Source organism: Stigmatopora nigra, chromosome 16 (genome assembly GCF_051989575.1).
Source record: "Stigmatopora nigra isolate UIUO_SnigA chromosome 16, RoL_Snig_1.1, whole genome shotgun sequence".
Classification (NCBI taxonomy): Eukaryota; Metazoa; Chordata; class Actinopteri; order Syngnathiformes; family Syngnathidae; genus Stigmatopora; species Stigmatopora nigra.
Window position 1 is genome coordinate 6602472 of NC_135523.1, and position 27106 is coordinate 6629577.

General features: G+C 38.3%; 1 protein-coding gene across 6 annotated transcripts in view; it reads right to left on the minus strand.

The window, feature by feature from the left end:
- jcada (junctional cadherin 5 associated a) overlaps positions 1-27106 on the minus strand; it is a 97899-nt gene that overhangs the window by 36080 nt on the left and 34713 nt on the right. For all 6 annotated transcript variants that reach the window (XM_077735735.1, XM_077735739.1, XM_077735740.1 and 3 more), the window contains 2 exons: positions 24097-24311; positions 1044-1128 (listed from right to left, as the gene is read on the minus strand). The gene's annotated coding sequence lies outside the window, so the exon portion shown is untranslated. The remainder of the gene's footprint in view (positions 1-1043; positions 1129-24096; positions 24312-27106) is intronic.

Genomic DNA, 27106 nt, shown 5'->3' on the forward strand with positions numbered 1-27106 from the left:
TCATGCAGCAACTTTGCTCCCACCAGTGGAGACAGACCAGCGTCTCCACTGATAATCAATGTCTGCGCTCCCCCTGCACCCTCAGGCTCATGTCTGCTTTTTCAGCTCCCGTATAGATGGCTGATACCCGTATAAACATATAGGCATGTGCTTGTCGGCTCATTTGAAGTTTACAATGTTTACAGCTATGACATGACTCCTCTATGTTAGGTATGTGTGAAGGGCATCCTTAATAAATATGGAGAGACACACATTAAGTACTGGATCACAACCCTTTACCTGAGTCAATAAAGTGCCTACAGGGCATTGATTTGGCAGGGAAAGACAGGGGAGGAGGGACACAGTTATAGGGGTCAAGGAATGGTACTCTGAAATCCATACATGGATTTTGCATGTCAGTGACTCAACTCAATTGGTGGAATATACCACACAGCTCAGTATAACTGCAAGGATTAATTTCGGATCATTTTAGTGGTTGTGTTAACAGCATTTCTAAACCTTTTAAATCCATTCAATGTCCATTCTGAGCAAAAAAAATTGTGGAAGCCCATCCAATAACAAATACATTTTAAATCCAGTATGGTATTACCATCTTCATGTGGTTTAGTAACTCTGTATTATTTTTCTTTGGTATCATCTTTCTTTAAGGATACTGTAAATTGTTGGATAAAACAATTGCTTATCTTAATTAGTACTAATTGAGATGCCAGGACATTTTTTTTTGCAAATTATTTCTCAAATGGCTCAACGGGTTAAATAGCATAAATAATTATATTGGTTTTATATTATTAAACTAGTACTAAGGAGTATTTAAGAGTTTTTTTCACAATTATTTTCATGTTTTGACACGACTAAACTAAGGCATTACCTAAATCAGTTGCTATTTCAAAGTTCGGACAATGGTTTAATGGCAAAAATTCCAAGACTTATATATTGATTATCCAGTAAATATTCTGGACCAATTAGAAAGAGTATTTCCCGAGCTTATATAAATATATTTGTAACATTTTGTATTATATATTATATTACAAAAAAAGACAAACCTTAACTTAAGTGGCGTTGCAAAGCTTGAAAGGGCCTCAGTGTCATCAGTTGCTTGCCACATATATTTAGTAGTAGTAGTAGCCTCTAAAATAAACAGAAATGAAAATTCAGTGAGTCAAAAAACAGGTTGCGCTCTATTTTCATGGACATAATAGCTCATTGTATTCAGTCTACATGGACTCCCTTCATGTCCCTAATTGCAGCCCATCAAATAACTTCATGACTGGCGACAGCTTATCTCTACCCGTGGATGCGATCAATAGACTGGCGCTCTCGCTTTCCTCGTTCATGCAAAACTTCTGAGAACGGCTATCATGTGCACTGTCGTTGTACTGCTTTGGGTAAACAAGTCATCGAGTTTTCGCCATTGCACACAAACCACACACAGATACGCCAAAGAGGTCACATGCTCCCAGATGTGGCTGATTTTAATGTAACAACACATTACTCTGTTTTACGCATAACGTGGTCGGTCACACAGCCCTCTGTCTGGGGGGGGAAAGACAGTGGAGACAGAACGGCATCTTGGTTATCAGTCCCATCCCAAAGATGAACTATTGTGTAAACAGTCTAAACAGCCAGTTGGCTGCTGGTGTCTGGCGGCTTGTTTTTTCTCTTGTGTCGAAACTGTGTGACCAGCAGTGCATGTGGGTGTCAACAAAGTACACTAATGATATGATTTTTAGTCGCTGTTGGGAAAAGTATTTTGGACGGGATCAGTATGGACACTTGAGCCATTAATAACAGCATATAAAGCACAATGGTTTCTATATTTCTAGTACATGAAACTACTGGGAATAGATGTACTGTTTATTTAATCACAGTAATATTGACACAAGTGAAATACACCAGAATAGTTTGGGAATACACATTTTCAGTGTGCAATGTAATAGTTATAGCTTAACGGTAATTTTTGTATGAATAATATTGGTTATGAGGTGTGTTGTTGTCTTGTCAATGTGTTTTTTTTTTTATCTGTTTATCCTGTTCGGGTTTGCTGTGTACTGGAGGAGTAGAAGGCAGACTAAACTCTGGGCTTGTTGCCATTCTATAACAGGCCACATAGAGACAAATATTTCACACTCACATTCACACATCACTAAGTGACAACTCCACACACCTTGGAAGTCAGACAAATGAAATACATGGTCAGTGACTTCATTTTAAAAGGTCACCAAAGTTATCCAAGCATGCTAATATAGAAGTTGTACTGAAGGATTGAAATTCCTAGGATTTTCAGCTATCTCCAAATCACAATCATTAGTAAATGAAATATATATTTTATGCAAGGGGAATGATTTTGTTTTCCTAGTTCCGAAAACAACTCCTATTTAAACATGGGGGGAAAAAAAACTATTTGCTGTCTCATTGGCTCTATGTTGTCGACTATGTTAAGTTGAACTTTGCATGGAAACGGTAGCTAGCAGTCATCTCACATCATGTCTATGTGGTATGGTGTCACGTTCGTGTGAGTCATATCTCTACTTGCGGTGAGATTAGGCGACATTCTATACAAGCAAACAACATTCCCCAGAGCCAAACACAGCTGAAAGACCCTTTATTGTCTGTAAATGACAGCAGCTGCTTAGTTGACCTCCTGCTATAGTTGGGGTATGATTTATGCCACAGATTTTCCCACCTATTGCAATTTGCAGTGTGTCTCATTAAATGCATTATATTGCCGATGCTTGCAATTTTAATTCTATAAAAATATCTAGGCACTTACTCTATTATTTTAAATTCTCAGTCATGACATGATGGTTGACCAATCTACTACATAGATAAATATTGTTCCATATGATTCAATACTAATTTAAGATTACACTATTTCTAAACCAGTGTACAATAGTGGCACTTACAAAGCATTTTATATGATAGTATAAAACACACCCATTCATAGAAGCAAGTTACCAAAAATGTACACAAAATAGACAAATTAATTAAATTATATTTTCCCATTTGATATAAAGCAATTTCAACTGTACAGTTCAGATATTTTCTATTAATTTGACCCAAAACCTTTACCATATGATTCATATCTTTATCTACAGTAAATTTAACTACTACATATTCATAGCAATCCTATTGTGATCACTAACAAGTTACGACTGGCACAACAAATGGAATAACAGTTACTTGGATAAATAAGTGCACATTAGGACCAATTCCAAAACCTAACATATGCAAAACAAATTCACTTGTAAATATGGTCCAATAAGATCTACACTTATAACACTCTTCAACTAGAGCTCACTTCCATTTTCTCTGATCTGATGCAAATCAAAACGTATTTGCAAGCACATGATGGGCATTATTATCAAAAGCTGTTTGTTGACACCCACCATCATTGGGAGGGGTTCAGCACTTAATTCTGACAAAATTCAAAATGTTTTGAGTAAAGTGAGAAGATTTAGTGAAAAACTATAGCATAATTACGACAGCAGCATAGTAAAGAGAGACACATCTGATTCAAAATGTCCTGATCTCACATTAGGTGACCACATTGTGCAATTCATATCACATGAAGTATTGTGTGGGTCGGCACAAAAACTTTTGTGATAGATACTTCATTTTGTGAGCGCCCAAAGACCTCTTCTAGATTTGCGGGCACAATTCTACATCCACAATCTGACCTCCCCCCCAAAATAACTGATGTCAAGGAAGTTTTTCTGTGAGCCATTGAACCTTGTTTAACCACACTAAAGTAGACTTGTATGTTTACACAGACGTGCATTTACCAACACCCAACATAAACATATAAAATGAAGAAAGCTCTTCTGTTTAAAAGCAGGATATTTTATCATGTTCACGTACGTCAACTTGAGTTTAACAGTTCTAGAGAGTGCTTGCTAATTTATAAGTGCACTTTGATTACGTTACTTTGCTTTTTTGCCTCCACATTTGGATGAGAAAATCTGGACTGTTTATATTTTTGCCGTCTCTCTTTGCACTATAGTCTCAAACAAGTTTGGTTTGGAAGATTGTTCACATTAAATCAAAACTGAGGGGAATGGAAGTGTTTCTCTTTTCATTTTATATACATTCGAAGTTTGCACTAGTACAACCACATGAGAAATTCAGTAACTAACAATAACTATTGGCATCTGTTGAAACTGTCACTTATATATGTATGTAATTGATTTTAAAAATATTATTAGCAGTCCAAGTTCAGTGATGGGCGTTTTAAATAAGTGATATACAAAAATGTGATGTACATAGAGGCTGTTCTCTCTATTTATTGATTTATTTGACATCTAAAAATTGCCAGAAAAACAACATAAGATTGTGTGTGAAATAGGCTAATTGTCTATGGTTATACCGTACATTATTACTGATAACTAATGCAACTGTGATGTAGGTTTTCAGAATTGTTTTTCATAATTATGTGTGAAGGGGTAATAACGATGGGAGTCTAGTGATTGGGTCAAGAAAACCAACTCTGTATCCCCCGGTGACCCTTGAGGGCCGAAAGGTGGCATTTCCTCTTCTCTGAGAGCTAAAAATACTGACCCTGCACTAAGACTAGTGGCCCTTGGGTGATCATGATGGAAAAGAGGAAGGAAGCCATTTTCCCCCCATTTTAAGCCGTTTGTCATCTTCATCGATCTAGTTTTTGCCAAGTGTACTTTAATTTGATCTGCATTTATTCCTATGTAACAACATCACATTAGACTAAAACTATTAAAGTTAGCACAGACTTAGAATAAAGACTAATGTGCTGCTATAACTAACTTTACTTATTTGGCCTCTTACTTTGTTTCAGGTAACATAAAACACATGTACAGATCATAAAATGTGTGCTAATAAATATTCACGTCTGATAATATCTTAAGATTGTGTAATATAGTTTGTAAGATTTTTGACACTTCTAAAATTGAGAGTCGTTTTTTTTCAGACAAGAGAGGGAGCCTCCAAAATCTATTGACCCCGTAGTTCAACATATGCATTTCACAGCTGGCTTTCTCCATATTTTTTTTAGTTTTGTTTTCCCCTTTAACAAGCCCACTTGGGATCATATGTTTGAGGATAAATAAACCTTATATTTGTGCACACAAGAAATCGCTCTTCCCATAATGGCCATGAAGGGGAATTGTGTGAAGTTGAAACAACATAAATGCCATACGTAAGTAAAGCAGTATGTATAGTGCATATGGCTGACCTTTTCAAATGGACATGAAAATGATTGTTTGGAAGTATTAACACACTACCTATAGTATAAAATGCCATTTGGTACAGGGGCCAACCACCAGGTTAGTAAGCAATGATTCTCCTTTCACATATATTTGCCTCCCCATCCCAAAGTGGCAACATCAATAGGATAATTTTCCCTTTTTTCATCATCCTTTCCTCCAGGACAGACTGGTGCCAGGGAGCACTGCGAGGGTAAACCTCTTGTACCCACACCCCACCGGCAAACAAACCACAAACAGACCCGGCAGGCATCCAGGCACCAACACAGCCATTGGCCCCAGCCCCTTAGTCTGCCGCAAGAGTCAGCTGGATGCCTGTGTGTACCTCATTATGACGCTCATTGTTTGTTCACTCTTTGCATGGCTTGCATTTATGACTATGTGTCAATCATACAATCATACATCCCTTTCTCTTTCTTCTTCACAAGGTGGGAATTCTGAATCACATTCAAACACGCCACAACTAGCAAAAAGACTACAATTGATAATTGCCTTTGACTACTGACGTGGGTTAATTATATTTAAATACCAATGACACACTTGCTTGATTCCTTTTCTAATATTGTGAGAACAGGAAAATAACTATTTTTTGTTCTCCCTTGTACAAGCAATGCTCAACAGCTTGGAAAAAAGTCAAAACTGCATGCCACTTATGAGTAAACATGGTTTACGAGTAACTACAATAGTTTAAAAAATATATTTTTTATTAACAATTATAATATGGCTGCACCACGTTACTGACTTATTTATAACAGGTATTTTTTTATAGGCCTTGTTGTCAATAAAGGGACACCCATATACACTGGGTGATAAGACTTTATTGGTTTTATGGCTGGGGACTAAAACAATTACCGGTTGTAGAATAATTAACATGCTGTTTTCAAGTTTGTTTGTTGTGTGCATGCAGATACAATAAAGATATTTAGGGAAAGCTAACACACTTGTTTTTGCATTGGTCTCTTTAGTTCTCTACTGCCTACATGGGTATATTTAAGCAAAGGTAAATACAATAATGGATTTTTGCATTTTGAATGATCATGACAAAATGCTGTTTAGTATAACTTTAAAAAAACACTGTGCTACATCAAGTAATACTTGACATAATAAGTTTACTTTATATTGTTGAACAACTTTCATTACGCAGCATCTTTGGATTATTTAAATCTAGTGTCTTATTTTCTAAAGGTATGTTTATTTTGTTGTTTTAACCTGTCCTGTCCTTACATTTGAATGGAAATCTGAGTGTCTTTGTAAGTTGAAGTTAGAACTGTTCCCAAAAGTTGACGTATTTGCAGGGAGCTGCAATGTCCCGTTTAGTACAGTCTGAGCAGAGGACCACTCACCTCTGAAGTGCTCTACCAACCACATTACAAATGTTCTCAATCCATTTTTAGAGATTTATTTTAGGGGAAACAGTCCTCACTGATGTAAAACGAGGCCCAGATGAGACAAATATTTACATTTGGATCCAAAATGTACTCAATTGCTGCAAACATCCATTGACGTAATACTAGCAAAAGCCCCAAAGACAATTTCTTTTAATAATGTAAGCCTATTCCCGGAAACATAACATCGCTGCCATACGACATTGTTGAATTCTGCCCGAGCAAACTCCTAAATCCTCACATAAACAGATGCGGGAATATTCGGCTTTAGACATGAGAGGGGTAGGGCAGACATGGCATTAAAACAAAGGCGGTGTAAAGTTGTGAGTCAGTTATCGGCTCCAGCGGAGCTATGCGAGGCCTCCAGACAGGCTTCTATTGATGTGAAAACTGTGCCCCCGCCCCTTTCGTTGACCCTAAAGCATGGGGAGGCCATGTGGGGCAGGTGGGGCACACCAAAAGCCCAAGGTGAGATGGTTATCTCTGAGGTAGAGTTACAGCTGGTGAGGGAGGCGGATGGTTTCAGAGACTCACCCCTTTTGGCCTCCTTGTCCGTTAACAGAAGGGGCCACTGTTCCTCTAGGGCTCCTTAGTCTGTGCATCCTACCACCATTTCCACTGCCCTACCCACAAGAAAACCACAAGCTTCTCTAGGGAAAAGAAGAATCTGCACTGGCAGCCACCTTCAAGCTGCGCCACTTGTCTGTCATTCACCCGTTTAACATAAAGTCTCAGTTTAAATATTGTTGCTGTGATACTGACGTTAGGGGTTTTGATGTGATATTTGTTGTTAGTGGGTTGGCTAAGGGAAGTTATTGCTTTGGAAGAATTTCCCTTGAATGGTAGAGTGGTTAACAAAGATCCGGCATATTTTTCTTTTTCCGCTGAAACAAAAAAAAGGGGTCACATAATATAAATCGAATAACGACTGTTAATCCTACATGGAATTTGGACAAAGATGTTTTATCTGTCATGAAATTCAATTTAGTTCGCTAAGTAGGATTTTGGAATCCCAGTCTGTTGTCAGAGATAAAATATTCATGTATCATATTCTGTTTTAAACCAGTTTATCTATTTACATTTTTGGCTGGTGGGTAAATGCAAGATGAAATAGTGAGTTAGGTAGTGTTATCCTTTCATATAACATGTCAAGACCTGTCCAATTGGCCAATTGTCAGTGGCGTCGTCATCGCCTGAAAGAGGCATTTTATCTTTTCCATCACTTCACTCCTCAAAGCAAACTGGACGGGAAGTTATGCATGTGTGTTATTCTTCACATAACTCCAAACTTCAGATACATTTTCCTCCCTTTAGATGACAACACATTAGTCCCTTTACAGAATGAAAAGTATGAAATATAGGCATAATAAAAAGAGGCAAGCTGTTTCTTGTTGGCGACAAAAAATGTGCTTGTTTTTACTCACATAATCACTAGTTTACTACAGTGCACTTATGGTTCCAGTAGTTATATCCTGATTTACTCAATATATTTGAGTGTGTATCCTTCACAAGTGTACCACAGCAATAATCACAGTCACAGACACACTGGCTGCTTCTGTGACCCGTAAGCTTCAACCCGTGACCAGAAATCAGTGATCTAATAAAGCTTTGCACCGCTTCAGCGGTCAGCAAGAGTGAAGGTGACATAAAGGTCATCATTTCATTGACCCACATTCCAGTTTATACAGCAACATCCCTTGACAGGCCGTTTACACTGACGCATTCACATGTTACAGATCGAGCCTGCCTTCCATTCATCGTTTGAGCAAGAAAAACAACCACTTATGATTCCCTGTTCCCATAAAGAAATTACGCAGTGTGCCAAGGGCTTGTTCTCTAATGACAGAAATGCGGGTGTGCATATTAATTGCCATATCCAGACTGTGACTAAACATAGTGTGATACTTGTTCCAAAGTCCTAAAGCAATAACGAGGAGTATATGTAAATCTAATCTGTCCAAATATAAGCATGGAGCCAATGGCGATAGCCTGGAGACAGAAAAGGCTTGCAGGAAGCTGATTAGATACACGGAGAGTAAGTGCAGAATCAGGCCAACACTTGCTGGCGCCAACATTAGACTACCAAAATATCATGTTAAAAACACAAAGAGGAAATGTAGCTCTTATGGTTATCTGAACCTACTCCAAAGTATAGAATGACCTTGTGCAGTATTGAATCTAATTATATTATTGGACACATTTAGTAAACTTAAATGAGATTCTGTGATGGCATGACAATCTTACGGAGAAATTGTATATTGTGTAGCACTGTCGCTCCTCTATTTGTCTCTAATAACCATGAAAAATAATTTCACTTTTTGCCCCGAGTCACATTGGATGATTATGTTTGGTCACTTATTTTGCACAATAATCACATTATAGCTCAATACAAAATAATGTGGGATTCCCACAAGGATATCTGAAAAATAATCTAGGTGCCAATTTAACTGTGCTGGAGGGACAGACTGCAAAAATCAGAAGACAATCAAGCACAAAATATTACTGTAGAATTATGATTACCTGCTTATGCCGTGTCTCTAGTGAAATCCTTTTCAAGATTTCTTCCAGTCTGACAAATAACAGTTGGATCTTTCCACATACACACGCAATTGGCAAATTGTGTGTGGGCCTTTGAGCTGACCAGCATCTGATGATAAACTTGTCAGAACTACAACACGTAAAAGGTAATCTTATGTATAAAAAAAAAAAAACTATCTTTCCTGTGATTTAATTCTAACATCTCGGTCAATGAGAAAATATTTGCAGAACACCTGGAGCTAGAATACACAATACGAGTACAGTAGGAGTGTTAGTGGGGAGTCAATTTCCAAGAGTATATAGACAAAATATTGGATTCCAGAGTCACTGTACTCTTTAGACAGCGATGTCCCAATGCTCAAAAATGCAATGGACAATGCTGTCTTTCATTTTTTTCTCTAAATTGATGTGCACAAAACAAATAAAGAGAAGATAGGACAAAGAGAAAATTGAGCAAGGAGAGAAAAGTGCAATTCCTCAAAAAGCGGGCTGAGAAAAAGCCTAACTGGGGATCCTAGAAGACCATGAATGAGAAACCATCATGAGAGTGATCAATAAAGAAGTATGGTTGGCTTTATGACATGTTTGTTTAAACTGGCAGTGACTTCCTCGTTTACAGTTTCTATGTCAGGATGCAGAGTTCTTTGTTTCCTCTCAGTATTTAGCGAGGCGTCCCAGTCCCTTAAATAAAATACCACAGTGTGGTTTTACTGTGGTCTATCATCTCTGCTTGGCATTGTCGTAGAGGTCTACATTTTGCTTTGCTGGGTATGAGGCCATTCTTAAGGAGATTCCTACTTTTTTTCTCTCCTCTTTTATTGGTTCAGTGGCCACAGCAGCTGTTTCAGTAGGAATTCACTCTTATGCCTGAAATGGATTTTAAGGATATGGTCTTCAGATTAAGAAAAAAAAGAGGAATAACTATTTTTTTGCCTTTACGAGGCATCCATGCAAATCCTACTTCTGGTATCAGTTCCATTTATAGCTCTCCATCTGTCACGTCGAAAAAAAGGAGCCCCTCATTAGGAGGTGACTATGATGGAGGAGGCGTAGAACGTCACAGGAAGAAAACCTATAATTCCCTTTTATCTAATGTGTATACTAACTCCATCCGTCCATTGTCTGAACTGCTCGTTTATCCTCTCAAGTGTCAAAGGGGGGTGCTGGAGCCTATCTCAGATAACTACAGGTACCAGGCGCCAGACAGCCAGAATTGGTGATCAGCCAATCACAGAGCATAAGGAGACGGACAACCATTTATGCTGACATGCAAACTTAGGGGCAATTTAAAGTAGTCAACCAGCCGACCAATGCAAACTCCATTAAGTGAGGACCCAACTGGGATCAAACCCTCGACCCCAGAACAGTAAGGCTGACACGCTAACTAGCATCTAGCGGGCCACCCTGTATACACTAATTCTAGATAGATATTTAAAATTGCTGACGAGTGCTGTTAACCTGCAAGGCATTGTGGAATATATTTTATGGACGGTGGTTTTTGAGGTGAGGAGGGAAAAAGAAATGTCATGTACCAACTATTTCGCTAAACATAGCCTCCGTAAAAGATTGGGGAAATTAGGGAGTTTAAATACATAACAAATTAAATCAGTAGGTAGTTTTAATTCATTTTCATAGAACATGAATTAATAAAAGAGCTGCATGGTGGAAAAAGTGGTCAAAATGTATGCTTACAGTTCTGGGATCGAGGGCTTCTGACCTTCCTGTTTAAAGTTTGCAAGTTCTTGCCATGCCTACGTGGGTTTCCTCCGGATACTCCGGTTTCCTCCCACATCCCAAAAACATGAACACAGTAAATGAATGAATTCCCCAGGAAAGGCAATGAAAAAACATGATCACAATAAGTCAATTACTTGTCTGTTCATTGGCAAACTAGTGAAAAGACCCACATATTTTTATCAATTGTATCCACTATCAACATAAATACTAGAACAATATAACTACTAGTCAAAATTGCTTTGAGGCACAAAGAGATAGACACAGAAGTCAAAACCGATAAAGTAGATTAAGGGTAGTGAGTAAGAAGAGAGCAATTAAAGGCACAAGTCAAGATCTTAAGGAGTGGTTGGTACTGCTTCATGATGGGAAGCAAAAGCAAGGATTTGATTGACTGCAGCTGGACTGCAGAAGCTCAGTTGCACCTCACGGTTAGGAGACTTTATCTCTATATACCCTCCTCACAAAAGGTGATAAGAGCAGCTGCTACTTTCAGAAATGCGGATATCTGCACGCATCTCACTCGCAAACACGCACATACATGAAGCCAAAAACGCCAAACAATATAGTTTGATTCAAACAGTCTTTACAATGCCACAGACCAATTCAATGTCCATTTACCAGATGACTGCAGAAGACTGTTGTCATCATTGAGTAGTTGAGTCCATACTATATACCTTTTACAATATATGCTTGTCTATTTCCAAACTTACCTTGAAATCCTGACTTTTCTGATTAAGGCAAAGTCCCTTTTTTATTGTTTCTATTTTTTAATAAGATTTGTAGGAATTGTATTGAATAGTATTTATTCATTATAATAAATGGTTTCAGATTCTTAAGACTTGCTCAATCAGAGGCATGACTGCATAAAGCCAAGCTAAGATTAGTGGTTTATAGGTACATTTTCACTAAACTAAACACTTTATAGTTAATTAATACACCAGGGCATCATCATTTCATCAAAGTGTAAAATATGGAGGATTGGTGACACAAGTTTTGTCTACAGTCTCACAGCTGTTCTCCAACTCAACACAAAGCATTGATGCAATGATCCCAGATTAACTACAAAACACTTCAGCCTTTGTTGGACAACATGTGTCACATTGGTTGAATGATTGAATGTTGGGATGTTCTAACAAAATTGGTTGATTTAGAAATGTATAGTTTTATGATAGCTCTTTGGTAGGTATCAAATCAATATGATTTTATGAATATCATATATAGTAAAGATATTCTTCTAGATGCAAAAGCAAGATGTGAATATGTGTTAAGAGATATTAAAAATATGTTCCCATGAAGTTCCACAGGGTGCAGGCTTGTCACTTTTCACTCCGCATGAAAAAGTGAAGGCTACATTTTAACCATTGCAACGTGCTATGACTGTCAAGATTGATATACCTGCGTTGCTTTACAGCTAGTCTACAGGGATGTCTCTTGCCATGGTATAAGTTCAGTGCTGGATTTTTAATATTCATTCACTTAGTTGACGTGTGACCCTTACATCTGTTTTGAAACCGCATTTATTTACAAATGATTGAGGAAATTACATTTCTATATATAAATTTAAGTGCCAGATTGAGGCTCTTGGTTTTTAGGACCGAAGCGGAAACTTGGCTGGAGTGTCCAGCTTGGGTGAAGGAGTGACAGGGGCTTGGGGGACCTGCATGGCAATAAGTTGGACGATCATGGCGCTGGGCAGCTGGCCCACTCTTGCCTTTCCTCCCTGTGTGTTGCCTTGCTATACTACTTGGCAAAGCGAGAGCAGGAAATCCCCGAGACAGAATTTTAGCGAGGCTTAATGAATACGTTGGCTTGACAGAATGGCTATTTTCCTGTTTACTAGGGAGACCATAAAAGTAACAGAAAAAACAATCCCCCCTTAACCTGTTCCTCTATTCCTTCATGAGGTTGAGTGACGTACATTGATGGCTTTTGCAGTGTTTCATGATTATTGGTCTTCTTGTGAATTGTATGGAACCATTTCAATGGAATTTGGTCAAGGTTGCTCAGTTCTCTTTAGACTCAGAAATTCTGAACTTCCTAAAGAAAAGCCAGGATAAAAAGCTAATTAATCGACTTCTTCAATGATGCAGAGTGCATCCTTCCTCTGGTTTATATTTTACCAACTAAAACAAATCCTTTGTTATACTGCATCCTAACCCCAAGAAGGCTATATCCGTAAGAATGAAAGTATAATTGGTGGTCTCACCTCAACTTCTCAATTGAATGAATTCTGCATCGGGAATATACGATTTCTGGCAGGTTTGAAGAGAAACTTTGGCCAAGAAAAATGCAAAGCGCCCAAGTTTGACCTCTTTACCATATGTCTTTGACCAAGTTCAACCAGGACAACAGTTACAGATTCCAAATCCTCATCTCCAGTGACAATAATAATTATATGTCCAGCATAATTTGTACTTTTTGATTCAATTAAAAAAGCTACTTTCCAGTGTGTTCATTATTTCTCAAGACTATGAATTGTTGGACCTTGTAAAGGACAGCAAAACTGATTAAGACTATTTTTTTTATAATGGAATGTCTACTGCTATACTGTTGTGCTGTTAATGTACTATATGCCTCTCGGTTACAGCATTCATATATTCTATGGTTGCCCTATATAATTATTCAAGTCAGTCTTCAACCCACAGAATGTTAACAGCAGCAATGAAAGTTCTTTAGGTGAACACTTATAATTTTTTGGCAAAGTTCTAATCCCTATACCATTCTGACTCCAGCCTCTACATTTACCCAGGCTTGGGACTGTCCTACAGTTTACTATGACCTAGTGCCCCACCTTGGGGCCACCCTGCCAAAGTCAGGATCAACATTCCAAAATAGATGTTGAGAAAATGAACATCAGCTTAAATGAGCATGAATCAAAGATGAAATCATGGATGATGACGTTACACTTACCCACCCATTAAGAGGGACGGGCAGGTCTTATTACATAGTGTTGGAAACACTTTTTATGAGAAGGCTGCCGAAGAAACTTGAGGCGGGGTTTAAAGATTTTGTCAGAAGAGGATTCAAACCTATAATCAACACAGTAGCACTCTCAATGAGGTACACTTAGGTTGTATTAAGCATGATTTGCAAACGAGTCTCTCTTGCACATTTATCAATGTGGATCCATCGGACCATAACTCTCTCCATGATACAAGATTTAAGAGAACTCTGACTACATTGTAATTTTGCAAAATAGACCTAGCTACCTCCTGGCCCGTATAACCACACACATCGTCAAGAAAGTTGAACCCCAGGTTGGTGATCTTGCAGAACTATAGACTCGACACCAGAGTGTTTTTGAATTTGTTACGGCTACAGTTTCCTTTTTTGAAGGGCATTTAATTGCAGCGTAAAGAACATCTATAAGGCCAGACTGACCTAAAATTCCAAAAGGAACTAAAACAAGATATCTATTTGGGTTCCTAAATAGTAAAGTTGCTGTTGAAAGTCCACCCACAGAAACACATGATGAAGAAGGAGATGTTACTCTTTTTCTCATCACACAGATTTACAGAGATTTAATTCACTAGCCTATATTGGTTACTGGCATAATTTGAAGCAAGTCATTATTACAGTGCAACATTCACTTGAAATGAACCAACATTAGTCCCAAATAAGTTTAGTTGTCCAAGAATATTAAGTTGTAGCTGGCCTGCTAAGGAAAAGGCCATAGCAGGCAGGCAGTCTGGGATTTCATTGTAATGCACTATCAAATATCCTCCATTGAGTCTGATGAATCACTGGATTAGAGGCGAAACAGAGCATTGTTGTTTGAAGGCGTCACTACTTCTGATCCATGTCATTGCTACCACCCAACCTGGTTATAAACCCATTCTCTTCTCTGTTACTATCACGTTGGCTAGGTCACGTTACCTCCCTCTATTCTCACCTATGTGCCCTCGTTTCTCTCTCAAGACGTCTGGGCTCCACCCCACAGACTGTCCTGCTATGATAGATCATAGGCTGCAGCGCCACACCGACAACTTGTGAAATAACCTCTGCACCCCAGGGCCTTGCTGTAATTAAAGAAGTAAATCAAACCTTATTGGTCAAAGAGCATGTGTTCTTGTCATCTACAGGATGTTTGTATAGTAAAACATTTCTTCAACTTATATTACTGCTGAATGCTATTTTGTTGATTAACAAGCAAGCATCAAGTATCTATATTGTCTATAATGTTGTGTAATGTCAAAGTTATGGGCAAATCCTATTTCGGGTTTTTTCACCTTTTGCCTGGCATTTAGGTCTCCATAAACCACCATAAATGAGGGATCACTGTACATGCATACATTTCTTAGCTGTGTGTATCATAAAGCATGTACATGTCAAAGGAGACTGGTAAATTGAGGTGTGCTTTCATGAACTATGACTGAACTTGTAGCAATGGTAGACAAATATGCTGTCTCAAAACCTCAAAAACGCTGTTCTTATGCTCTGGCCTCAAGACCTGACGCACACACCCCCGGCACCAACCAGAAAAGCTATTCATACCCCTCCCCTCTCATCCCCAAAACCCCTTTATCCTTTGCCAGCTCAGGGCCTGACATTTTCCAAAGCTATGAAGACAGTGGTCGGCATATTAGAGAAAAAGAGACACACTATTATAATAGGTAAAGAGAATTTACAATATCAGGATTTTGTTTTCATCTGTTTTTTTTCTCCACATTGCACTGTTGGGAAAGCCAATCACCCCAACTATACATCCCCTCAATCCATTTTATTTATATATACACCTGAAGAAAACCCACAAAAGAGGTAGAAAATGGACACGCCAAATCAAAAGACATCATCCAATCCTGGACATCTTGATCATGGGGCGGATTATCTAACCACTAACATGCTGTACTGCCCTGGCATATTTTGCAGTGTGTAACTAAACACCAACTACTGTTGGCCAGTATAATATACATGACACTGATGACAGTCCAGTGCAAGTTAGTGTGCGTTTTAGTACACCACAGGAAAATATAGGACTTTGCCCTTGCAATGATAATGTTATACAAGCACAGAGTCCCTCCCTCACCACATTCTAAACCTCTGAGTGACATGAATAACCCTCTGTCCTCTTCACCTCCCACCCACAGAGTATGCTGACAAAGGCACCTATTTTATGTGCCAGGTTTGATTTGATAAGTGGAAAACCTGAGTGACGGGCACCTTTGTGAGAAAGGGGGAGGAATTCCCCTTCAGTAGTGAGGCATGATTCCGACTTATGACTTATGTTAAGTTGCACGTGTGTGGTTCTAGTCAAGAGAAGAAAAGCGGTAAAATTAAGATAATAAACGCTACTTATTGTTTGGTAGTCAGTCACGTAATACTGGTGTTTTTGTCAAAGGAAAAGGAGGAGCTTGGTTCTGCTCCCTGAGGCTATATAAAGACGTGAACCATTCACGTTCACACTCATTCTTGGAGAAAAATTAGAGTGTTCAACCAGCCTCCCATGCATATTTTGGGGGTGTTGTAGGAAATCTGAGTACCCGGAGAAAGCACACATAGGCAAACAAAAAAAACAAGGGGGAAAAAAGAAAATATTTTCTATATATCTATAGTCTTAATCTGAATTTTGTCATTATACATGAAGTCCACACATGGTTTAGTTTTGTGGCCCACTTCAACCTCTCTTTGTGCCTACCATTTCTTTAAAGATTGTTTCCCTATAAGTAAGAATTATCCTATGTGGAGCGTATTTAAAAATTGAATTTAACCATTAGTTTGCGCCCAAGGAAAAACATAAAATGTGAAATATTGCTTCTCTTTCCATGGAAAATGGGAAGTTCATTGGTTCTACTACGCCACTCAGGAAAATATGCTGTGAAGGGGCATTCCGTTAGAAAAACAACAAGAAAAAAAATCAATTTCCTTGTCACGGCCCAGCCGAACCAGTTTGAAGTGAGTTACATGATCCACAAGGCCCCCCAGTTTCCGTCTCCAAACAGGAGTCTACATGCGGGTGGCAGCGAAACGGAAATACTCAAGTAACTACCTCCCCTCACAGTATGCCATGCTGTTTTTGTAACATGTATATGGAACTAACACATGCACAATATAAACCTCAAAATCCGACTTTTGTCCCATTTCATGGTAAATGAATCTCAAATGAAAACATTGTGTTTAGTCTTGTGGTCAAAACATGGCATCTATAGTATATTAAATTACATGTACAAAATGTGTATACAAATAACATAATTCAAATAAAGTCAAAGTCCAAAGTATTAAAAGAACAACAGGGAATTAAATTGGATCAGGAGCAATTGTGAAAATGAACTTTAGTTTATTGTCACATACTTGTCCATACTGACCATTGGTTTAAATTGGCCTTAATACACGCTTGAACCAATGGCCTTATGCTTTGTGCAAGTACACGCTGAAAACTAAAGTACGATTTTTTGCACAAATGCATCTGTGTATTGATGTCTGCCATTTATAAAAGGCAATCTGTGTAGCAAACCAGACCAAGGAAATCTCCACATGGACTTTGGTTACATGGGGATTTATTTAGTGACTATTGAGGAAATGAAAGGAAATCACACAAAACCAAAGGAAGTGATGGAGGAGATGAGGTTGCTGCAGCAGTGGGGATAAGATCTTCATTTCAAATAGAAACCAAGTTATTACTTCTTATATATTTATGCCATTCAATTTGTGGAAGGAAATATGAAAACTGATTGGATTGAAGCAAAGGTGGTAATGGGGATTTAAAATGGAGGAAAAAGCTTTAGCTCTATTCATCAAATAGATCGGACTCTTTTAGCCAAGTCGTGCGAGCCAACACAACATGCAAACTCACTGATGAATCACAAATGTCCAGGAAGATTTCCAAGACGTTAAGACCACAGAGGCACAAGATCCGGTGCACACATGCACACCCCAGATAACCGTAACCTTTCTGCAGATGAGTAGGAGAATCCCCCTGCGTACTGAGACAAGCATCAGTAGGCGTTTCTTGCACTGATCCACACGCCTGATTATTGTGTGTGGGATGGACGAGAGGAAGGGCGGATGAACGGTCTGATAAACCGGAGAAATTACGGGCTCGGGGGAGCTTTGTTGGCTTCGGCTCGTCTTTATCGGCCAGTCCTTACCCACCGCAGGAACCATGAGAAACAAAGAGCAGTGTTTTTTTTATGAGGGGAAACTTTTGTATTGAGTCAATGTTTAGAGGGAGGCAAGGGGTCACTTCGGCACTGCTAACACAATTTGGAATGTGTGTCTACTAGTTTATAAAAACATGAAAAGAGTTCACTTGGCTGCTGTTTCAGCCCATTGTGACTTTTTCATAATTCATGGTGATATTTAGGTTCTTTGAGAAGAACTTTCCTTCAGTCTATCTGTCCAATGTGTTAGGATATGGGCCGTTTAATTTCCCTCAAGGGTCCATTTAGTTTAGTTGCTGAGGCAGTTATTTAGTCTTTTTGTTTGTATACTCTCCTGTGATTTGAGAAGGTTCTCACATACAGTAGTGTTTATATTTAGATATTTTAACAACCTGATTTGGTTGTTCGATATTATACAGTACTTTCTAGGTTTCTAAAACACATTTCACTGCAATTTAGAAGACAGGGACAAGTAATTAACTCCTTTTACAAATTTGTTGGGGAACTGGTAATCTCACAGTTACTGAAGCCAATTAATGTTGTGCTGTACTATGACTGACAAGGGCAAGCAAGTAATGGCCTCAAGGTATGCTACTGCCTTCATTTCTTCCCCCTTGGACACAAAGTATCACAGAGACACAAAAGCATGCAGACATGCACCACATGCGCCACCGCCACCGCGACCCGGCAGTTTGGCACCAGTGAGGCTAAAGGAGGGGTGGGGGATGATTGGTTCTAACACTGCACTTCATTTTGTTCTTTTTTTCCCCCCTCTATCATCTCTTACTCCCCATTTGTCCATAGGGAGGGAGGGTCAAGGCTCTGCCTCGTGACATATTATTGGGGATGTTTGTGGTTGTCCACACTGACCATTACCAGTCACACAGACGTCAGTAAGAACAATTACAGGTTTGTGTGTCATTCATTTGACCTGACCCAAGTTATGAATTTACGCCATTTTTGTTGGTTGGTTTAAGGGAGTGTTTGTGTTTTTTTGCAAGTATACTGACTGTTTGTGGTGAAATGAGTGTGTATGTACAAAAGCTACTGTATGTTTCCATATGGTTTTGTTGGTTTCCGTTTCCCTGTCACGTAAGCTTTCACTGTAGCCAAATGAAGGTCACATAAGCACGAGTTCTACTGAAAAGGGGCAATACGGTTCATAAATTAAAGATGAAAATGTATTAGATCTATTAGAGTATATGTTAGTTACGATATTGTAAATTAGGCCATTCTATTTCACTTGAATCTAATAAATTCCGGGTCTCATGAATCTTATTATAACATCATTTCTTGCTACAGCAGTGCAAAATAAGTTGAGACCTTAACTACCTTAGTTTGGGCAATAACAAGTTGGGTTCCTAAAATATGCATCTTCTCTATGATAAAGTCAGCACTATCAAAAGCATGTGAGACCTTCACTTTCCTATCACACTGATTTCTGATAAGCTGTGTGTTCCTCAACAAGGACAGTGTTGCGCTTGTGTTCAATGCATAAGCAAATATCCTTATTCAACACTTCGTAAGCTCTATATGTTTGGATATCACATTTCCCTGGCAAGTGAATATAATGTCAAAGGTAACTGGGTCTATGTAGAAGGTAAAGCAGCACACTTCCGACAACCAGTATAGCCTGAAAGTTAATTTAGCTCTGTTTATAGTTAGAATAGTTACTCTGTGTTACTTTGTGGACTGTGACATCTGTGCCATAGTGGGAGTCAGATGCTTCACACTCAACAATACAAATGAAAATGTCATCAGATGTATTAAGATGTTTCAAGATCAGAACATATGGCTTTCAAGAAAAGTAAAGCAGCTGGTTCTTTTCCCAGCAATGATCAACCAAACAGAAATCGGATCCAAGTTCTTCTCTTGAAAGGAATGCAATGTTGCTAAAGTGAAGATGGTGTGGAGGGGAATATTTTTCATCATCTTAGAGAGGAAATAGGCCACTTGAAAAAAAAAAAGTAATCATGCGTTTATAGGGTCTGCTTGTTTATTCAACATTTTAGTTCTTGTATAATAACCCAGGCAAGGAGCAACCACAGTGATACTTTCTCTGTGAAGATATTTGGATGGTATCCCCCAAAGTCATTAATGTTAACGAGAGGCATTTATTAAAGTTGTGCTTGTGAATCCAAGAAAAGCAGCACGGGCCGTTTAAATTGCATCAACGGCTGTGCAAGAGGAAATTCAGAAATTAAATGCTGTTAGTCATACTTCAACTTCCATAGAAGTCAAATATTAGGATTATAGTATCTTAAGAAAAGCTTTCCTTTTAAACATAACAAAAATACTGTTAATCGCTCTCACCATCATCATACAATTTTCCTTTTCTCTCCTTTCTTTGTGCTCGATAAAAATAAATAAATAAAACAACTTGGGCCACTACATTAAGAAAGTGACGATATGGAATCATACATCCCTTTCTAACTATACTACTAACTGCATGGGGTATGTATTGCTAAGAGCACTCAGTGCATGACAACTCAGTGCTGACACAGCATGTGAGCATGGAAAGACAAGTAAGTGATTTGGCGCCACACAAAAGATAAAAAAACCCACCCTTAATAAAAATTAATCATTTTCTGACCACTGAGCTGCAATTTATTTTATTTCCTTGCAGATATCATCCCCACAGGGGAACATAAGGGTTTAGTACTAAAAGAGAATGAATTGCTCAATCTGGTTTGGATCAAAATATGTAAGTCATTGTTGTTACTATACATATATGTATACACACATATACATAATGATATATATATATATATATATATATATATTATATATATGATTGACCTAAAGGGAACAAAACAGTTATTTTGCAGAATTACTACGGTATAGCAATAAAGTCTCTGAACTATTCTACAAGAAAAAAAAATAAAAATAAATAATATTAAAGTCATATGATTAATATTACATGATCTTCATGAATAAACCCAATGAAGTAAGCAGCCTGCAGTTATTTCTATGAATGGGGTTAGAGAATGTGACAACTGAGACACGGTCATTTAATCTAATTCATTCAAAAAGCCCTCTGCATAGAAAGATTGATTATTCTTCTTTCTCACAGGGACTCTATGTCCGACAGAAAGACAAGAAAAAAATATTTTCTATAATTTGAACTTAATAAATCAAATCAATAAGGAAACCGCAGCCCCACAGTGCTGTATCCAGTTTCACTTCTTGTTATTGTATCAAGAGACTTTTTTTCTATGCAATTCTCTCGAGGCACTCCTTTCAAACTAGAGGTTTTGAATGCCCATGTCAAAATGTACAAATTTCCCAAAACTACCTTGTAGCAATTACAGTGGCACAGCCTGTTTACTTACAGCAAAACATGTGAGTTGACCCTGAATTCTCTGCCTACATCGTATGAGAAGTTTTACACCATGTGTGTAGCCTATATATATATATAAATGAAAATACAAAGCCCCAAATGGTCTCCATGTGTGTCTGATCAACGGTGGCAAAAAAAACAGTATAACAAATGTCCACAGCCATTCACCACTGAAACTGGGATAGGAGCCAATACCAAGACGACACCGTTTTGCCCCCTGTTGATATATAATGAGTCAAAAATAGCTCTATACCACACCATAATAAAAACACAATAATAACATAGGCAAAATAATACCACACCCTTTAACTTCTTTATCAAATATACTATTGGGTGCCACACAAATATGCCATGTTTCAATAATGGCAAGAAACATACTGAATTCTGCCAAGCAACAAGTTGCTCAAAATATTGTTTGTCCGTTGTAACACTTAGCGCTATATGGACCCCAAAAAATTAAGTATACATTACTCTAGTTTTAATGGAACAAGCTTAGTCGGTCACATTTTACAAACACCTCAATGCTGCTTCAACAAAAACTCTACAATTATACACTTTTTGCATAACAAAGTGGTGGGTAAATGTATTTAGGAATTTAAAAAAAATGAGATAACTTGCAATTGTTTAGCAGCCAATGAATATAAACCATGGGAGAAAAATGGTTATTGTCTGCCAGATATGAGGAATGCAATGGAATGTATTCAAGAGGGTACCTATGGTACTGAAGTTGAAGAGATTGATAGGCAAAGAAAGAATGCAAAAAGGACAAATATTTTGCTAAACGTCTGCTCTTGTGCGTCACATCAGATGCAATCAACAGATTGGAGTCTGTGCCAAGCTGCTCAGAGATAATAAATGGCTCTGCTTCCTGTCATTTTTACTTTAAAAAGCTCCATCTTGATGAGAATATGTGAGCATAATTACAGCAAATCATTGGGAGGACAACATTTAAAAAAATGAATAGGAAAACAGGCCACAAACAGAGTCAATGTGTGTGGCAGTGGTTTTCAAGGAAATGAGACCATATCAGCTTGTCTGTGCTGACAAACATGCTGCCAGGTTGAGGCCTGCTCATCGGCAGACCCGCAGAAGCCACATTTTCTCCTCCTCGCTTCAATGTTATTTGAGGCTTTCCTTGGCTGCGCTCAAGCACAGGATGCTGGTCGTTTGATGGAGGAAAGTACAACCGCGATGTCTGACTTGGGACAGCCTAATCGGCCCACAACAAACGCGAGTGTAAACTGAAGCTGATTATAATTTGAGCCCTGGGCCTCAGCCTGTTGATTGTATCAAGGGCCCCCCGTCCAGCATCTACTCCATTAAGACTCTGGGGCCACAAGACGAAAGGGCAGGAGCTCTTATGATATGTATATACTATACATATATATTTACCCACATTTCTTGTGGAATGTGGTCAAGGAAATGGGGGCTCTTTCCTTTCCCTAGCGCTGAAGTAAATAAGTATATAATGCAAGGCTAGCCATAGACTATGCGTTATCCTGAGCACGTTATTTATGGTGTCTAAATTAAGAGATGACGCATAAAAAGACTGTTTGTTTGGATTTTCTGCACTTATGACTTCCTTATGTGAAAAAACAATTTATCTTCTGGTTCTTTCGATTACTAAAATGTGTTAATCTTACAATGTCTATAGCATTGAAGTTATTTTTCTCTGTTATAGTAGAAGAGTCGAGACAGTGTTAAAAGTAAAGTATGGATAAGAACTGACAAGTTTAATACCCAACCTATAGGGTACATGCACATTTTGTGTGAGGGCTTTCCTCAATCCCTCCAATTTTCTCAAGGGGCTATTATTGGTAATCATGTTATTACACAAGCCATAGTACAAGCCAGCTTCTGAATCAGATGAAAGGTCTGCTGTTGAGCCCCAAAGACAACAGGCCGTCAACAGATCAAAGCTTTTCTCTTGTGATATCCTGCACTGTGTGGCTTTGATACTGTAGCGCACCAAAGAAAGTAGACCTTGGACTGATGACAAAGTCTGATCATTATTATAAACTGATACCTTTTACATGACACTTTGGAACATTAGCCTTGTTGACATGTGGAGGATTCTGAAATATCTATTCAAAGACTACACTAAAGAGAGGGAACATTATGAGAAAAATACATAATGTACATAATAGCAGGTCTAAAAGACCATTCAAATGTTATTTTTGGGAATGGGAGAAATTTTCCTAACACTAAAGTGACCAGCGGCTAGAACGAAATCTATGAACATGATATGTTAACATATAGTTCAAAATTAAAACTCATTTCTAGCCCTTAACCAACACTAAGCATATCAAAGAATGGGTAACGCATATATCAAGATAGATGTGTTTCAGTAGTTGATAGTTAAATGCTTCTTAGTTTGAATTTGAGCTCCGTTCTTCCTATGTGAATTATAGTCCTTCCCCTTAGGTGACTAAACTACAGTATACTTTGCCCAAAAGCAAAGAACCAACCAAAAAATAGGACAAGCAAATATAATATGCCTGTACTGGTAGATGGGCAACAACAGAAACATACACCACAAGCACGATGATCAAGAGCTTGGCTAATATCCCAAACGTGATCCAGTAGCATTTGAGGTATTTGGAAATATCGATGTAGAAGATGAGGATTCAAAATGTAGTCTAATATACACTACATGTTTCGACAACACACAATTCACAAAGCCCATTAGCCCCGTTAGATTAGAAAGAAGACTGAATTCTCCGAGGCACATACTTCTGCGTCCAGACTCCAGACAAACATGGTACCTGCTTTGATATCGTCGCGCTGACTCTTGTCGGCTTTTTCATGTGAGGGCTGTTTGGCTACCGGGGGCTCATGGGGAGGAGAACCCCCCACCACCTCTGCTGTAGCGGAGTAGTAAGAGGTGTGAATGAGCCTCTGTTGCGACCCCAATGACCCTTTCTTGTCTCAGGACCCGCCGCCAGTTTAGAGTCAGAGGTCATCGCTTCCTCGATAAACCCTAGGAGACACAGCATTTGAAATGGTTGACTTTGATTGATCAGACTTTGTTTAAAACTGGAACTTGGAAAGACTTTGGCAGTAACTGTTACTGCCAAAGTCTTTCCAAGTACCAGATTGAGTGACATTTCTAAGTAAGCAATTTCAGACTTTTTTCATACAGCCCACACGACATTGTTTCGGGACAACACACTGTGTATACTGTACATTTACTTGTGTACATTCTACAGAACTTATATGGTGGTTCAAGAATTTCTTTTTGTTCTCACTTCCATCTACTAATGATTTTTACCTGAACTCAGCTAGATTGATAACATGTTTCTGGTTTAGTAGCAGTCATCGGGTTAGTAACAATGAAAGTATTTAGATTAAATTATAATCCAATTTTCATATAAAAATCATGAATTTATTGATTAACACAATAGAGCAGTATGAATTAACCAGAGCATTTAACCATGGACCTTGATATTACTGTTTACAAATATTCATCGATTATCCAAGGATGGAAAATCATTCACGGCAGAAAAAAATTAAATCTGCAAGACAAAGCATGTATGTTGCTAAAATTGGAATTGGAAATGGGAATGATTTCTTCTTGGAGCAACTATGTATTTATTTTTTAAATAACTATTCAAACACGCCTGACATTGGACAGGTCGTGGTCAACTTTTCCTCACTGCTCAGCATCGGATGTCAGATGTAGTTGTAAGCAAGTTGTCAAATAACGTCATCGGTTTGTATTATGAATATAGTACTAGGAAGTACACCACATCACAAGTGCGTAGTGGTTAATAACATTTTGCAGGTTAAGAAATACAACCACATATTCAAGTTAATGTTCACTGATGTGTGTTAAGAAATGTTATCTGCTGAACCTTGCATCTTATTGACAGTAAATAGAACATGAAGTGGCATACAAGTGGCATGGAAGTAATCTTTAACCAAACATTGCAGTCCAAGAATAAAACACAACAGGACAAGCAATCCATGCAATTGCCTGTGGCTCAAACTGATGGTGGATATTATTCCATATCAATAACTGCTTTCCAAGTAAAATCAGTACACATCCTCAAATCTCCTGAAAACCAGCAACTAAAAAAAAATCTTGATCTTGATAACATTCCACACACAACCAAGGATTCTGCATCTCTTCACTCCACCGTCAGCCATTTTTCTGGCATGTTTACATGATATGGTACTGTGACTTATTTGCACAACATGAGCAGACCATTGCCACAAAAGCTTTCTGGATAGCTTGGACAAGGCTGATTTGTTCCCAGTAGTAGATTGGGAATATTGGCACAGAGCTGCTGCCAAAAGGCTTTCTTGTGAATGGGAGGCAGCTGCACTGTCTGAACTACACATAAGACGGAGTATGTGTTGTTGGGGGCACAGCTGAAAGATGACTAGGGACCAAGGAAACTCAGGTGACCATGTGGCAATGTATACACGCAGATAGACATAAAACGCATTCAAGCAAAGTACACACACAAGGGAGTCGTGGTATGGGTTGCAGGGGTTGAGGCACCCCAGCTGCCGAGGCCCCCAATGGGGTGAGGAGGTCAGGAACATTAGCCACCATTTGTAAAGGAGAGAGTAGGCATGTCCAACAAGTCCCACCTGCCACTATATTTATAAAATTACTCATTGGAGGCTTTGGTTTCCATCAGGTTTGACAATGTGGAACTCTTAACCACGTTTATGTGGCTAGGCATATCATCAGACTACTAGTCTGGCGGTTAAAAAAAAATCAGGCATTATAACAAGAAAAAACTCCAGCAAATAGAAGGCAATTAAATTGACGTATGACTGGCAACAGGTTGTGGCCGACAAATTAAGAAATATGACTGTTTTTGAACTGTTGACTATAGTGAATTATGATATTCTGAGGTTAAGTGTATCTGAGTTGTATGGAATATTTAGCTAAATATTTTTTTTCCATGGCTCACACAATTATATGACGCCTCACAAGCTTATCCATGGTCCTGTTTCCATGACAAGCAATAGGCTAATACCAAGAGTGAAATACGAGCATGTAACAAATCCGGTCAAATCATGAGTAGAATTAGTTTTAAGTATACAGTGTGAAATAGTTCATCTGGCAAGAAGAATGGAATAAATCAAGCAGCTTAGCGAAATATATTGATACATTTTACCAGATAGAAAACAGCAATCGATCACAAATCTCTTTTAAAAAAGTTCAAGAGAGGGAAAAAGTAGATATAAATATAATTATAATAAGACTAAACATTTTTATTTTGTTTTCTACTTGACCATGTATGTTTAATGTTGCTTTGCTGATGTTACTTGCTATATTTAAAGAATGTTTCAGCCAGCGGCCCATTTGTATTTAATGTTTTCAAAACATAGATTGACAAATGATAATGTATTTTCCAAAGCCACACAGTCAAAACAATGTTCTTCCAGACTCATTAACTAATGTTAACAACCATTTCCCCAAACCTTGTTTTGGGCAAAACTGTATAAATAAGATAGCCAACATTTAATTCCCTAAACGTAAGCACAAACGAGTTCTCTTTATATTGTAACATTGTGGTTTATAAAGTCAATCTACTCGAAGCTATGCACAGTAGGTCCACAGTGGTATTGCTGTTAAATTACCTCTAATGCAAGAGCCACCAGTGTGATCCAGGCCCTTTTCATATACTGATCCTATTCGACTCTGCTTAATTTAACAGAATCACAAAATGTTTTTCACACACGCACGGACACACACACTCTCCAAGTTTCTCACAGCGTATATTTAGACATGTAATCCTTTTCGAAGCTCACAGT